This window comes from Hemitrygon akajei, chromosome 31 (assembly GCF_048418815.1).
Source record: "Hemitrygon akajei chromosome 31, sHemAka1.3, whole genome shotgun sequence".
NCBI lineage: Eukaryota > Metazoa > Chordata > Chondrichthyes > Myliobatiformes > Dasyatidae > Hemitrygon > Hemitrygon akajei.
Genome location: NC_133154.1, coordinates 40,643,859 through 40,659,840, shown reverse-complemented (window position 1 = coordinate 40,659,840; position 15,982 = coordinate 40,643,859).

Here is a 15,982-nt window from a genome sequence, read left to right as displayed (position 1 = left end):
GATCAACGACAGCTCCGCCCCGGTGTCTCGCCAGATTCGGACGGGAATGGGTGGGTCTCCCCCCTTCACGGACACGGTTCCGGGTGACAGCCAAGTCTCTGACCCTTCTCGTACTCTGTCTACCCGGGGCTCTCTCGTCGATTTACTGATTACCACGGCACACCCGATAGGGACCGCTGCTCTCCCTTTTTCTGGCTCCTTTCTCGGAGCAAAGCACCTAGAGGCAATATGTCCTCCCTTCCCACAATTAAAACAGGTCAAGCCCGGAAATCTCGGGCCGCCTGGCCTTTCCCCCTCAACCTTACCACTAGCTCCCGGCGGGACCTCTGCCTCAGCCGGCGGACTTTCCCTACCGTTCCGACGGTCTCTCGGGTAACCTTTTGGCGAGGAAATCTTTATCCTGTGGGTTAGGGCATATTCATCTGCGAACCTAGCAATTTCTGAGATGGACTTATTCGCCTTCTCATTCAAATACATCCGGATCTCCTCCGGAACACACCCTTTTAATTCCTCAATCAGAAATAACTCCCTGATACGCCCATAATCCCCGTCCACCTGTTCCGCGGTGCACCAACGGTCCAAGAGCACACCCTTTTCGTAGGCTAGCTGGGTATACGTTTGATTCCACCCTTTCCGTAAATTTCTGAACCTTTGTCTATACGCTTCCGGTACTAGCTCGTAACTCCGGAGAATGGCCTCCTTTACTTTGGCATAATTCTCCGCTTCCCCTTCCTCGACGGCCAAGGCCGCATATGCTCGTTGTGCCTTCCCCTTTAACACACTTTGTAACAACGCCACCCACTGCTCTTTGGGCCACTTTTGATTTACTGCCACCTTTTCAAAAAGCAAGAAATAACTATCAACATCCGACTCTTCGAATGGAGGTACTACCCTCAACTCCCGACTAACATTAAACCTCTCGTCTCGATCTAACCCTAGATCTCTTCGCTCTTTCTTTAACTTCTCCATCTCCAAGTCATGTTCCCTCTGTTCTCGTTTCTCCTCATACTCTTTGCTTTTCAGCTCGTTTCCTCTCGTTCTCGGCTACTTCTAGCTCCTTTAGTTGGAACTCCTGCACCCTTTCTTTCTCTCTCTCAGCCGCTTCCAGCTGCTTTATTTTAAATTCATGTTCCAACCTTAATTTCTCCAACTCTAGCTGATCCATCCCACTCGCTGGTACTGTTTCAGGGTTATTTTCCACTACCTCAGCTTCGAACACATCCTTCCCAATGTAATACCGAGTTATGGCCCCTCGCACCTCCCGCTTTTTCATGGACGACCTCACTTCTGTGAGGTCCAATCCCTTTGCCAAATTTAACAAGTCTGATTTGGTGGCCGCCTCTAGCGCCTCCACAGTCGGGTTTTTCATAAATTCATCCACGTCCATCTTTGCTGGTTTCCCGTCTGGCTACCCGCGTACCAGATCCAATTTATTTTATTTTTTTTTGACTTACAAACTCAATTCACTGCCCTCCCAATTAGGTTTCAAATCTTGAGACCAGGCCCCCACGTTGTTACGTATCCCGTAACTGGATCACTTACCAGCAAAGATAGAGAAGTCCACTGAAGTCTGATGGTACCATTTTTAAACGTTTTTATTTATAAAGGGGCACAAACGGAAGGTTAATACAAACATTTTTGATAACATACGTCGTCAATACTCAATCTAAAGCACAGGTATAGTAATAATCAATCAGAAATAAGCTCTATCGTTGTCTAGGGGATAATATATTGTCCATTTGGAAATATAACAGTCATTCAAAAGTCGGCAGGCTTCAGCCTTTTGGGAACCGCTGGGTTTCCCTTGTTGGAGAGAGAGCGAGCGAGAGATTGGTGAGAAAAGGAACACTTGCCCGGGTCCTTACAAAGCAAAGCCGTGGAATCAGGGGAGCAGGCTTCCCTGTTGTTAGTTAAAAGCGTTTTTCTGTGATTCCAGCCACAGACTCCCGATTCGGAATCTAACGCACGTGGCTTCCTTCAAAATGGCTTCCCGCTACGACGGGATCGCTATCGTGTCTCCTTGGTGCGTCTAAAGGGGTCGTCCCCCCCCAGACCCTCCTTTATACTTCCTCACGGGATCGCAGGTGTCAATCTCTCTCTCAACCAGCCCACTTTGCTTGAGGGCTTTACACGTGGTCTTCATGAGACAATAGTCAAGGTCGCCTTATTCTGCATCCCGGTGGAACGTGGTATTCAGCACGTCTCTCTCTCTCCCATTTCCTGTGTCTATTCAGCACGTCTCTCTCTTCTCTTGGGTCATTGACCCCCCCCCTTCACTAGGGCTCTTGCGATTCTCACAAAGGAGGGGGGCTGGTATCATAACACAACCATTCAAATTCCTCCCTCAATTGTTGAGGTGCACTTCTTTTTGGTAATTTGCATTTTCTTGGCAATTTTGTTGTTGCATGGTCATGATCATCGTGGTCTTCCATGTCCATGGACAATAGTGTAGCTGGATTCGTTGGATTTGTTCATTGAATGCTGCTGTTAAGAGCCTCAAGAACAGTGGTCCACATGGACCACATGGATCAGCTTCACCAATCAAACCATCCATGAAAGTCGACTTGAAAGGACCATATGGGGATTCTTTTGTATTATCTTAAGTATTGCTTGAATTCCTGAATAGGTGACCTAAACTGTCTTGTAGTGGTCTTCAGAAATATCTCAAGACTTTTGTTTGCAATCATCCTGTGTTGGGATTGTCCTTCCAATCATTTCTTAATTTCATCCCAATCATCTGATAAATTCTGTTTATCCTCTCCTATACCATATTCAACTTGAAGTGTCAACTGTCGTATTTGTTGTGAAGATCTCTTACAGCTGGTGCTTTTGGAGATTTAGTAGTTTGCTTCTGAGCTTTGGTCACTGTTTTAAGTTTGATCTTGATAAATACTCTTCACTTTTAGACTTCACTATTATGAGACAATATAATTATATGATTATAACTTGATTTCTTAAAACTTACAATCTGATTTTTTTTAGTAGGGCTCATAGCCAGCTGAGCCAAACAAATTCTTCGAAGTTATTCTTTCAGCCTGTGGATTTATCAAGGCTTATTTCTTAGCCTGTTAGAGTTGCAATCAGAATTTTTAAATAGGGATCCACCACAAATAAAGTAAAATACAGGTTTCTTCTCACTTTTAAACTCCCTTTAAACATGTACTGAACAGAATCAGATTTTTTTTTTGACAGTTCAGGAATGGAGAAGCTCTCTTACCTCTTGGATGCGCACCAAAACTTCCTTTCTTTGTCTGACGAATTCCTTGAAGTAACTGTTCCAAGTTGGGTGCCAAGAGCTGTCAGATCTCATATTTTTGATCCCTGGGTTCTTTTCGGAGTTCACAAATGAGTGAGAAATGTTGATATGCTGAGTCTTCATGATTGCTTATTTTAAAGTTTAAACAAAAATTGGAAACTAAGTGAGGAGCTGAGAAGCAAAGAACAAATTTAATAAAATGCAGAAGAAGATGGCGCCTTTCAATAAATCTGTCACCTTTATACTCGAGATAACAGAAAATTGCTTACATAACAAATTCCAATCAAATTGTTATATAATTAAAACAATTACAACACGTGCCAATGTAAATGAAAAGGAATATGTAATTGTTATACTGCTTTCAGCCAGTGAATGAGGATGAAACTACTACATACTGTGAAAAATCAATGATTTTGTTAAAAATTCAAGTTGTTATTATGTCCATAAAAATGACCATAAGACAAAGGAGCAGAATTAGGCCATTTGGCCCATTAAATTTGCTCTGCCATTTCATCTTGGCTGATCCATTTTCCCTCTCAGCCCTTCTGCTTTCTCCCCATATCCCTTTATGCTCTGACTAATCAAGAAGCCTACACCCTCTGTCTGAAAAATACCCAATGACTTGGCTACAACAGCTGCCTGTGGCAAGGAATTCCATAGATTCATCACTCTCTGGCTGAAGAAATTCCTTCTCATCTCCATTCTAAAAGGACATCCTTCTATTCTGAGGCTGTGTCCTCTGTTCTTAGACTCTCCCACTGTAGGAAGCATCCTCTCCACATCCACTCTATCAAGGCCTTTCACCATTCGATAGGTTTCAATGAGGTCACCCCTCATTCTTCTGAATTCCAGTGAGTAGAGGCTCAGAGCCATCAAATGCTCCTCATATGACAAGCCGTTCAAACCTGGAATCATTTTTGTGAATCTCCTTCAAACCCTCTCCAATGTTAGCACATCTTTACTTAGCCAAAGGGCCCAAAACTGTTCACAATACTCCAAATGAGTCCTCCAGTGCTTTCCTTGTAAATTCTCAACATTACATTCTTGCTTATTATATTCTAGTCCTCTTGAAATGAATGCTAACATTGGATTTGCCTTCCTCACTACAGACTCAACCTGCAAATTAACCTTTCGGGAATCCTGCACAAGTCCATTTGCACCTCAGATTCTCGAGTTTTCTATCCATTTAGAAAATAGCCAATACTTTTATTTCTTCCACCAAAGTTCATGACCATATATTTCCCGACACTGTATTCCATCTGTCACGTCTTTGCCCATTATCCTAACCTGTCTAAATCTGTCTGTAGCCTCTCTGCTTCCTCAGAACTACCTGCCCCTTCACCTATCTTCGCTTGCAAACTTGGCCACAAAGCCATTAATTTCATTATCCAAGTCACTGACATAATGTATAAAGAAGCTATCCTAATACTGACCCCTGTGGAACACCAGCAGCCAACCAGGAAAGGCTTTCTTTATTCCCAGTCATCATCTCCTGCCAATCAGCCAATGCTCTATACATGCTAGTATCTTTCCTATAATACCATGGGCTCTAAACTTGCTAAGCAGCCTCATATGGGGCACCTCGTCAAGGACCTGAAAATCCAGGTACATGACATCAATCAATTCTCCTTTGCATATCCTGCTTGTTATTTCTTCAAATAACTGCAATAGATTTGTCAGGCAAGATTTTCCTTTGATGCAACCATGCTGACTATGGCCTATTTTAACATGTGCCTCCAAGTACACCAAAACCATATCCTTAACAATCGGCTCCAATATCTTCCTAAGCACTTAGGTCAGACTAACTGGCCTATAGAAACATAGAAAATAGGTGCAGGAGTAGGCCATTCGGCCCTTTGAGCCTGCACCGCCATTCAGTATGATCATGGCTGATCTTCCAACTCAGAACCCTGTACCTGCTTTCCCTCCCTCAATCTATAATTTCCTTTCTTCTGCCTCTCTCCCTTCTTGAAGAGTAGAGTGACAGTTGCAATTTTTCACTCTTCTGAAATAATTCTGGAATTAATTGATTCTTGAAAGATCATTAATAATTCCTCCACAATCTCTTCAGTCACCCCTTTCAGAATCTTGGGGTGTACACCATCTGGTCCGAGTGACTTATCTACCTTCAGTTTCCAAGGAACCTTCTCCATTGTAGGGGCAACTTCACACACTTCTGATATTGCCACTCTTTAACTTCTGCTAGTGTCTTTCACAGTGAAGACTTTTGCAAAATAGTTTGTCTGTCATTTCATTGTCCCCCATTGGCACCTCTCCAGCATCATTTTCCAGCAGTCCAATATCTATTCTTGCTTCTTTTTTACACTTTATGTATCTGAAGAAACTTTTGGTATCCTCTTTAATATTATTGACTAGCTTATCTTTGTATTCCATATGATCATGAGACCATAAGTCATAGGAGCAGAATTAGGCCATTCAGCCTATTGAGTCCACTTCGCCATTTCATCATGGCTGATTCTGGATCCCACTGAACCCCATATACCCCCCCCCCCACCATATCCCTTGAAGCCCCAACCTATCAGGAATCAACTTCTGCTTTAAATATACCCATGGACTTGGCCTCCACCACAGTCTGTGGCACAACATTCCACAGATTTACCACTCTTTAGCTAAAGAATTCCTCCTTCCTTTTGTTCTAAAAGGTTGCCCCTCAATTTTGAGGCCATGTCCACTAGTTCCGGATACTCCCACCAGGGGAAAACACCCTTTTCATCACTTTCATATTTCATCTGTTCCTTCTTTATGACATTTTTTGGTTCCCTTCTGTTGGTTTTTAAAAGCTTCCCAATCCTCTAACTTCCCATTCATTTTTGTTCTATTATATGCCCCCTCTCTGGCTTTTATGTTGGCTTTGACTTGTAAGTCACTGTCGTGTCATCCTTCCATTAGAACATTTCTCCCACTTTGGGATATAGTTATCATGTGCTTTCAATTTGCTCCTAGAAACTCCAGCCAATGCTGTGTTCCCTTCCAATCAACATTAATCAGCTCCTCTTTCATGCCCCTGTAATTCCATTTACTCCACCATATTACTGATACATCTGACTTCAGCCTCTCTCTCTCAAATAGAAGGATGAATTTTATCATGAGATCACTGGAGCATAAGGGTTCCTTTGTCTTAAGCTCTCTAATCAATTCTGAATCATTGCACAACATCCAATCCAGAATAGCTGATCCCCTTGTGGGTTGAACCATGAGCTGCTCTAAGGAGCTTAGAAAAGCTCCTTAGCCAAAAAGCCATCTAGGCATTCTGCAAATTTCCCTCTTGGGATCCAGCACCAACCTGATTTTCCCAATCTATCTGCAAATTGATGTCCACCCTGACTATTGTAATATTGCCCTTTTGACATGCATTTTCTATCTCCCATTGTAATTTGTAGACCACATCTTTACTACTGTTTGGGGGTCTGTATATAACACCCATCGGGGTCTTTTTACCCACAATGATTCAACATGTTCTGATTCCATGTCACCTCTTTCTAATGACTTGATTTCATTTTTTCTGACAGTGCACCACCTCCTCTGCCTGCTTGCCTGTGCTTTTGATACAATGTGTAGCCTTGTATATTAAACTCACAGCTATAATCTTCTTTCATCCATGAATCATTGAGGCCCACAATGTCATACATGCCAATTTGTAACTCTGCTACAATTTACCTACCTTATTCTGTGTGCTGAATGCACTATCACTCTGGTTCCCATCCCCCTGCCAAATTAGTTTAAACACTCCGGAACAACTCTAGCAAATCTTCCCGCAGGTGTAACCTGTGCATTCCGTGCAGGTCATACGTTCCCAAGAAGAGATCCCAATGATCCATAAATCTGAACTCCTGCCCCCTTCACCAGTTTCTCATCCACACATTCATGTGCCAAGTCATCCTATTCTTACCCTCACTGGCACGTAACATAAGCAGCAATTCAGAGATTACTACTCTGGAGGTCCTGTTTCTCAGTTTTCTACCTAGCTGCCTAAAATCACTCTTCAGGACCTCCTCACATTTGCTACCAGTGGCATCGGGGCCAACATATACCAAGACTTCTGGGTGTGGCTTCCATTGGCAGGTTGTCCCCTTGAATAGTGGTATATTTATTATTGAGGGGATAGCCACAGGGGTACTCTGCAGTGGCAGCCCATTTCCCTTCCTTCTCCTGACAGTGACCTGCCCCATGCAACTACCTCCCTGTAGCCCCTATCACCTCCTCAGTGTCCAACAAGAACTGAAGGTCATTGAGCTGCAGTTCCATTTGTTTCATACATTCTCTGAGGAGCACATCTAGTGCAGATGTCCAGGAGGCTGAAGTTCCCCCAGAATTCCCACATCTTGCACACAGAACTAAACATGGCCCCTGGAGCCATTCTAACTGCACTAACTGTGCCCTAACAGAAATAAATTTTTAAAAATCTTCCCAGGTAGTTACACAAACACAAGAAAATCTTCAGATGCTGGAAATTCAAGCAACACACAGAAAATGCTGGTGGAACACAGCAGGCCAGGCAGCATCTATAGGAAGAAGTACAGTTGACGTTTTGGGCCAAGACCCTTCGGCCCGAAATGTTGACTGTACTTCTTCCTGTAGATGCTGCCTGGCCTGCTGTGTTCCACCAGCATTTTGTGTGTGTTCCCAGATAGTTACCTTGCCTAAGCCTAATAAGTCAAAGCCACTCCAACACTGGTCCACTCCAAGATTTGGCTGCTCCGCTCACGCCTGCTTTATCTTTATTCACCCTTTCTAATGAATTCCACTCAGTGATTGGTCGCAGTCCCACTCTGAAAAACTGTCATGATGTTCTGCCTTTTTAATTGAGTGTGAACCTAATTGAAAAAGTAGCTCTCTTCTCGTGCTCCTGCTCAGTGATCACCACAGTCCAACTCCTTACTACGGTTAAGTCTTAAGATCTTTTAGTCATGCATTAATTCAACTAATATCTTTCAAAGAATTTAATTAAAATTACATTTCTACTGCTATGCTGTTAGGCATTTTATTTTAGAAGTTTTCTGCAAATGCAGTGTGTTCTGTTAGTGTTTTGCATAAACTTCATAGACTAGTGTTTTGGCTTCAGCTCAGATAAGGAGCCATTTGTTCAACTTCAAAGTGTGGGGTCAGCCAGTCGGGTTTGTCTTGCTGTCAGCTCAACTGCACTTGAATGTGAAGGAGTGACAGACACAGCAGAACTAATGTGCTGTTGTATTGGAGATTCCCATGCAGAAATTTCTTGCCTTTTCTACCCTGTAAAAAGTTTGAAAAGAAGGTCAATGGGTAAAAGACAATATTTCAGCTAAGATAATTTTAGTCTTTATGGTGACCTCTGACATCACACTGTTACAGCGAGACTGAACACATTTTGGAGGAACAACACCTCAGTGCCAACTGGACACAGTTCAGGCATCCAGACACAACATCAAATGATCTGTCTTCCTCTGTGTATCAGAATGGATACACCGAAGGATACACTTCGTCAACCTGTGACTGGCCTCAGTTTGTCTCTCTGCATTAGTATAGATTCACATTCTGGGCATGTCCCACAGACCTACTAAGAGCACACAGTATTTACACAAATCAGGGCTTTGGGGCTGCAGACCAAGTGGGGTCTGTAGATTAAGGGGAGTAGGGGGAGGGAATGAGAGCAGGAGGATAAGACTACAAATGAATGATCAGCAAAATTTCGAAACTGATTGACTGAAATAAGAGGTTCATGTTGCCATCATCGTCGAGAATGGCAGCTTAAGTCACTAGCTCCTCCGGAAAAATGCATATTAAGCCCCGTTAACCCATCAAATATAGTATTTTTCAAAAAATATTTGAACTGAAAAGAGGGGCAAGAATGGGGAAAAAGAATGGAAATAAAAAAAGTGACACTGTGGAGCCTGCGGCCGAGAGGAGTGCAGCAAGCAGCTCTCTTACACGACCGCGTGCTAGCGAGGCGGACGCTGGGCCTCGTTCAGGCGAAGCAGCGAATATGAATGAAATTCTGAAAGAGATAGATAGAAAGATAGATAGATAGATACTTTATTCATCCCCATGGGGAAATTCAACTTTTTTCCAATGTCCCATACACTTGTTGTAGCAAAATTACATACAATACTTAACTCAGTAAAAAAATATGATATACATCTAAATCACTATCTCAAAAAGCATTAATAATAGCTTTTAAAAAGTTCTTAAGTCCTGGCGGTAGAATTGTAAAGCCTAATGGCATTGGGGAGTATTGACCTCTTCATCCTGTCTGAGGAGCATTGCATCGATAGTAACCTGTCGCTGAAACTGCTTCTCTGTCTCTGGATGGTGCTATGTAGAGGATGTTCAGAGTTATCCATAATTGACCGTAGCCTACTCAGCGCCCTTCGCTCAGCTACCGATGTTAAACTCTCCAGTACTTTGCCCACGACAGAGCCCGCCTTCCTTACCAGCTTATTAAGATGTGAGGCGTCCCTCTTCTTAATGCTTCCTCCCCAACACGCCACCACAAAGAAGAGGGCGCTCTCCACAACTGACCTATAGAACATCTTCAGCATCTCACTACAGACATTGAATGACGCCAACCTTCTTAGGAAGTACAGTCAACTCTGTGCCTTCCTGCACAAGGCATCTGTGTTGGCAGTCCAGTCTAGCTTCTCGTCTAACTGTACTCCCAGATACTTGTAGGTCTTAACCTGCTCCACACATTCTCCATTAATGATCACTGGCTCCATATGAGGCCTAGATCTCCTAAAGTCCACCACCATCTCCTTGGTCTTGGTGATATTGAGACGCAGGTAGTTTGAGTTGCACCATATCACAAAGTCCTGTATCAGTTTCCTATACTCCTCCTCCTGTCCATTCCTGACACACCCCACTATGGCCGTGTCATCAGCGAACTTCTGCACATGGCAGGACTCCGAGTTATATTGGAAGTCTGATGTGTACAGGGTGAACAGGACCGGAGAGAGTACGGTTCCCTGCGGCGTCCCTGTGCTGCTGACCACCGTGTCAGACCTACAGTCTCCCAACCGCACATACTGAGGTCTATCTGTCAAGTAGTCCACTATCCAATCCACCACGTGAGAGTCTACTCCCATCTCCGTTAGTTTGTGCCTTAAGATCTTGGGCTGGATGGTGTTAAAGGCACTAGAGAAGTCAAGGAATGTAATCCTCACAGCACAACTGACCCCCTCTAGGTGAGAGAGTGATTTGTGCAACAAATACGTGATAGCATCCTCCACTCCCACCTTCTCCTTATACGCAAACTGAAGGGACTTCCAGAAAGAAATAAAGCAGCAGCTACATGATATTAAGTCTGAGCTCGCCAACGTCAATCAAAAAATAGCTGCGGCAGAGACCCGAACTGAGAAGGTGGAAGATCGCGTTCAAAATGTTGAACGAATACTGAGTAAGACGATAAAAATATTAAATCACCAAGAAGGTAAACTGCTTGACCTGGAGGGAAGATCACGGCGGAAAAATATCAGAATCTACAATGTTCCCGAAGGAGCGGAGGGCTCGTCTATGACGGAGTTTGTCAGAAAGTTGCTGCGGGACGAGCTGGAGCTTCCCTCAACTATGGAGCTGGAAATCGAGAGAACGCATTGCACGTTAGTCTCAAAGTCTACCGAAGATAAGCCACGTTCAATAATAATAAAATTCCTTCGGAACAGCACCAAGGCGGAGATTCTGTGAAGGGCCTGGGGTAAGAAGAGAGTGTTTATAGATGATAAAGTAATATATTTTGACCAAGATTACCGCCCGCGGTCCTGCAGAAATGTAAAGAATACACTGAAATAAAGAGAGTACTAAAGCAAAAAAAGATTAGATTTCAAACTCCGTACCCTGCTAAACTTCGAGTGTTCTATGACGACGGAACGCGGTTGTACCAGAGAGTGGAAGAGGCAACTACAGACATGAAGGCCAGAGGGTTGCCCGTCAGCATGACCAAATCGAGGGAAAGCCTGGCAGAGGAATTATCCCGCTCTGCTTGTGAAATAGTGCGAGAGTCGAGAAGGCAGGAGACGGGAGGAGGCCGAGAGAAGTATATCAGGAAGAGACCGGGTGTTTCCCAAAGACAGTCCTCACCCCCTTCAGAAGAGCCATAAGGTTTGGCTAACTTTAAAAAATGTTGAGAGGCTAAATGGAAGCAAAAGTAGACAGTGATATACCTATCTCGAGAAATACTTATTATAATGTGGATTTTATATTACTTAGTTGTTATTCTTTATTCGCTCACTTACTCCTTTTTCCCCACCAGAATGAGAATATATATATATATATGTGAGCATATATGTGTATGTATGTAATATATATATATATTCTCACGGAGTCTCCCAAAGGTGGCACTGGCTTTGGCAATTCTGTTGCTGATCTCTGCATCTATGTTCACCGCTCGTGATAGAGTACTGCCCAGATAAGTAAAGCTGTCGACTACCGGTAGCTTCTGCCTCTTTACTGTGATGTGTGGTTCCTGGTAGGGCTTTCCGCATGCAGGCTGGTACATAACTTCGTTCTTTTTGGTGTTGATTGTAAGTCCAAAGTTGTCAGAATTGCCAAAGCCAGTGCTGCCTTTGGGAGACTCCATGAGAATGTATGGGAGCAGAGAGGACTCAGCCTTACCACTAAGCTGAAGGTTCTCACCACCCTCCTCTATGCCAACAAGACCTGGACTGTCTACAGCAGACACGCTAGACAACTCAACCACTTCCACTTGAGCTGCCTCCGCAGACTTCTGCATGTACGATGGCAGAACAAAGTCCCAGACACAGAGGTCCTGGAGCGGGCTAGCACCCACAGCGTCTACACCGTCCTACAGAAAGCCCAAGCCAGATGGTCTGGCCATGTCGTCAGGATGTCTGACAGTCGACTACAAAAACAGCTGCTGTATGGAGAGCTAAGCCAGGGCAAGCGCTCAGTTGGAGGGCAGAAGAAACGTTTCAAAGACTGCCTCAAAGTGTCCCTCAACATCAATCCCAGTAGCTGGGAATCGCTTGCTCTGGATCGCTCAACCTGGAGAAGCAAGACCACTAAAGGAGCGTATGCAGCAGAAATCAGATGCACCGCAGAGGCTCAGAGGAAACGCGCTGCGCGCAAGGCTCGAGCTACCTCCACTTCCACTGCAGCACCTACCCTCTTGTGTCCCACATGTGGGCGAGCTTTCAGGGCCCGGATTGGCCTCACCAGTCACCTCCGGACCCACAGTCACAAATCCTCCACCTGACAGAACTCGTGGTCGTCTTCAGACTTTGAAATACAAACAACAACGTGTGTGTGTGTGTGTGTGTGTGTGTGTGTGTGTGTGTGTGTGTGTGTGTGTGTGTGTGTGTGTGTGTGTGTGTGTGTGTGTGTGTGTGTGTGTGTGTGTGTGTGTGTATATACACAGCAGGAATACACAAGGAAATCTTTTCTGTGTAATGGATTTGTTCTCTGACTTTTATTAATACTGCAATGGGGGCCCTCAACTCACAAGTAGGAGGGGTTATCCCCCACAGTTAGACATTTCCTCTAGCTTAACATAGGGTCATCTGCTGGAGACCTCAGCCTTGGAATCACACGTTCGTTGCCATTTGTGTTATTATTTGCGTTTCTTGGTTCTTATTTGTTCAGGGAGTAGATCGATTAAGTTTTATTCTAATTTCAGTGACACATTGACAGATAAATACAGATGGCTAAGGACAAGGTAAAATTCATTTCTTTTAATGTCAATGGGCTATTAAATCCAATCAAACGTAATAGAATTTTATCCAAAATGAGAAAAGAACAAGCCCATGTAGTATATTTACAGGAAACTCATTTAAGTGATAATGAGCATAAAAAACTAAAGAGAATGGGCTTCACTAATTTGTTTTTTTCATATAAATCAGGACATAGGAGAGGAGTTGCTATTCTTATCTCAAGTAAGCTAAATTTTGAAAAAGTATTCAAAATGGGAGATAAAGAGGGCAGATATATTATGGTAAGGGGGAATATAGACAGACATTCAGTTACTCTATTGAATATATACACACACCCAGGAAGTGATATTGGTTTCTTTCAGAAAATTACTGATACTATGGTAATGGAAACAGAAGGTCTCCTGATATGTGGGGGAGACTTAAATTTACAATTACAACCAAACTTAGACTCTTCCAATAGAAAAACCTATGAAACAAAATCTTTACATAAGAAAGTTAATACGCTTTTTGAGGATGTTGGTTTAATTGATATATGGAGAGACCTTTTCCCCGACAGAAGGGATTACACTCATTATTCTGCTCCCCATTCTGTATATACAAGAATAGACTATTTCACAACATTTGGAAAATACAAAGACAAAATAAACACCTGTGGAATTGGGACAATAGATGTAAGTGACCATGCAGCTACATATTTATCTGTTGATTTTGACCTACAACCAAAGAATACTATTTGGAAACTAAATTCAAGTCTACTCAATGATCCGTACTTTAAGGAACAAATTAAAAAAGAAATTGGTCTCTACTTAGAATTTAATGATAATGGAGAGGTTTCACCTCCCATTTTATGGGATACTCTGAAGGCAGTCTTAAGAGGAAAAATTATAGAGATATCTTCATATAAGAAAATAATAAGGAATAAAACATTAGAGGAATTACAAAATAGGCTGAAGGAACTGGAGGAGAAACACAAATTTGGCACAGGATACATTGGGGAAATTAAAAGAATTAGGAATGAAATTAATAGTTTGGCTACGCAAGAAATCAGGAAAAATTTAATGTTTCTGAAACTGAGACATTATGAAAGTGGATCGAAATCTATGAAAATACTGGCGTGGAAACTGAAAAAAAAGATAGCAGAAAATACAATTAATAGAATTAGGGACCCAAGAATGAAAATGATAAAAAAATAAGCTAAGTGAAATTCAAGAAGCTTTTGAAGTGTTTTACAAAACTCTATATTCCAAAGTTCCAGGGGGAAGCATAACCCAAATTGACACCTTCTTGAATTCACTAAAGTTACCCACTTTAAGCGAAGAACGAAATCGAATGATGACTGCTGACATAACTGAAGTTGAATTAAAAGCTGCAATTAGTAGGCTTAAATTAAGCAAGTCACCAGGATCAGATGGGTATACGGCAGAGTGGTACAAAGAATTTAAAAATGAGATAATTCCTGTTTTACTCCCCACACTGAACTGGGCTCTAAAAAAGGCACAAATGCCACCCAGTTAGAAGGAATCGATAATCTCAGCTATACCGAAAGAAGGCAAGGATAAAACGGAATGCGGGTCATTTAGACCAATATCTGTTCTTAATGTAGATTATAGATTATTTACCTCCATCATGGCCAAACGATTAGAAGAGTTTCTACCCATACTGATACGTAACGATCAGACAGGTTTTATACGACAACGCCAGACACAAGACAATATACGAAGGACACTTCACATTATGGATCATATACAAAAAAATTAAGTCGAAGCAATAGTGATTAGCGTGGACACTGAAAAGGCATTCGATTTGGTTAATTGGAATTTTCTTTACAGAGTTTTACATAGATTTGGTTTCCAAGACACAATTATTAAAACTATACAGACACTTTATGACAATCTTACTGCTAGGATTAAAATCAATGGATGTTTATCAAATAGTCTTAGCCTCGAAAGGGGCACGAGACAGGGTTGTGCATGGTCATTGCTACTCTTTGCGTTAAATCTGGAACCATTAGCTCAATACATCAGACAAAATAAATATATCAGGGGAATTATTATTTAAAGGGACAGAGCATAAATTGGCTTGTTATGCGGATGACATTTTGATCTAGCTAGGGCAACCAACATACTCTTTACCTAAATTGATGCAATCCTTTGAACAATATGGTCAATTATCAGGATACAAGATCCACATAGATAAAACCCAATTACTTTCATATTACTATAGCCCACCAAGAGAAATTGAAAGTAGATGCCCCTGGGCATGGCACACAGAGTCTTTCAAATAATTGGGCACCATCATGACAAAAGATTTGGCAAAATTATCAGAATGTAATTATCAGCCTTTATATAAAAAATTAAGGAAGATGTGGCAAGATGGAACCTGATTCTTTTTTTCAGTCTCAGTTCAAGGATTGAGTCTATTAAAATGAATATACTGCCCAGACTGTTATATCTCTTTCAGACCCTACCAATAGAGATTAATCAAAATCAATTCAATGAATGGAACAAGATGTTATCAAGGTATATTTGGCAGGGTAAAAAGCCTAGAGTTTGCCTCAAAACTTTGCAATTAGCAAAGGAAAAGGGGGGGATGGGGCCTACCTTCTCTTAGAGATTATTATTTTGCAGCACAGTTGAGAGCTGTGATATGTTGGTGCAACCCATCATATGACGCTCAATGGAAAAACATTGAGGAGCGGGTACTTCCCATCCCCATACAAGCAATTTTGGCTGATAACAACCTGCAAAGGTACATAAATACTATTGATAACCCATGGGTGAAATTGACTCTTAAAATATGGAAAACTACTATAAAAGAATATAATCTAGAGGGAGATATTGCAATTCTAAAATGGTGTGCATATGACTCGGATTTTACAACAAGTAAATTGGATGCTAGATTTAAGGACTGGACAGCTAAAGGAATAACAGCTCTTTGCAACATAATGAAAGAAGGAACACTGTTCAGTTTTGAAATGCTTAAAGAGAAACACTTATTAGAAGAACAAGATTTTTATCGGTATTTACAGATGTGACAATATGTTAATAAGACGCTTAAAAATGTAACC